Source organism: Apodemus sylvaticus, chromosome 2, assembly GCF_947179515.1.
Source record: "Apodemus sylvaticus chromosome 2, mApoSyl1.1, whole genome shotgun sequence".
NCBI lineage: Eukaryota > Metazoa > Chordata > Mammalia > Rodentia > Muridae > Apodemus > Apodemus sylvaticus.
The window spans coordinates 149,827,053-149,828,679 of record NC_067473.1 but is presented as its reverse complement, the minus strand read 5'-3'; positions in this window follow the sequence as shown (position 1 = coordinate 149,828,679).

Genomic DNA, 1,627 nt, shown 5'->3' with positions numbered 1-1,627 from the left:
TCTCTTTCCTCCTCCATCTCATTGCAAATGAGGCACATTGGGTCCAAGATCCCTCCAAAGTTGCCACTCAGGTGCATTCTCAAGAATCAGATCCTTGGCGGGATTGATACAGTAAAAATGGCCATCCTACATAAGACTTCTACAGACTCCATGCAATCCCATCAAATTCCAACACAATTCATCACAGGGCTTGAAAAGTCAATTTTCAGCTGCATATAGAAACATGAAAAAAAAACCAGAATACCTAAAACAATCCTGAATATTAAAAGAACTATGGGAGGTATCACCATCCCCAACCTCAAACTGTACTACAGAGCTATACTAATAAAAACAGCATGGTATTGGCACAAAAACAGGCATGATGACCAAAGGGATTAAACTGAGGACCCAGACATAAATCCACACACCTATGGACACCCAATTTTTAGTAAAGAAGACAGAAATGCACAATGGAAAAAAGACAGTATCTTCAACAACTGGTGCTGGAAAACAGGATGTCTGCATGTAGAAGAATCCAAATAGATCCATACTTACTACCATGCATAAGATTCAACTCCAAATGAGCCAAAGATCTCAACAAAAAACCAGACATACCGATTGTACTGGCTAGTTTTGTGTATCAACTTGACACAGGTTGGAGTTATTACAGAGAAAGGAGCTTCAGTTGGGGAAGTGCCTCCATGAGATACAGCTGTGGGGCATTTTCTCAATTAGTGATCAGGTAGGGAGGGCCCCTTGTGGGTGGTACCACCTTTGGGCTGGTGCTCTTGGGTTCTATAAGAGAGCAGGCTGAGCAAGCCAGGGGAAGCAAGCCAGTAAGGAACATCCCTCCATTGCTTCTGCATCAGCTCCTGCTTCCTGACCTGCTTGAGTTCCAGTCCTGACTTCCTTTAGTGATGAACTGCAACGTGGAACTGTAAGCTCAATAAACCCTTTCCTCCCCAACTTGCTTCTTGGTCATGATGTTTGTGCAGGAATAGAAACCCTGACTAAGACACCGATTCTCATAGAAGAGAGTAGGAAATAGCCTTGAACTCATTGGAGCAGGAAAAGGCCCTCTGAACAGAACACCATTAGCACAGTCACTAAGAGTAACAATTCATAAATTGTTGATGACCTCATGACACTGAGAAGTTTATGCACAGCAAAGGGCGTCATCATTCAGACAAAGTGGCCACCAACAGACGGGAAAAGATTTTTTATGAACTCCACATCTAATAGAAGGCTAATATCCAAAATATATAAAGAACTTTAAAAAATAGATAACAAGAAAACAAATAGCACAATTTAAAAATGGGGTGCAGGGGCTGGACAGATGGCTCAGTGGTGAAGAACACTGACTGCTCTTTAAGAAGTCCTGAGTTCAATTCCCCGCAACCACATGGTGGTTCACAACCATCAGTAACAGGATCTGATTCCCTCTTCTGGTGTGTCTGAAGACAGAGCACACTTGTATATGTTAAATAAATAAGTAAATATTTTAAAATAAATAAAAATAAATAAATAAATAAACTGGGTGTAGCTCTAAACAGGGAATTCTCAAAAGATGAAACACAAGTAGCCAAGAAACATTTAAATATTTAACATCCTTAGACATCATGGAAATTCAAATCAAAACTACTTAGAA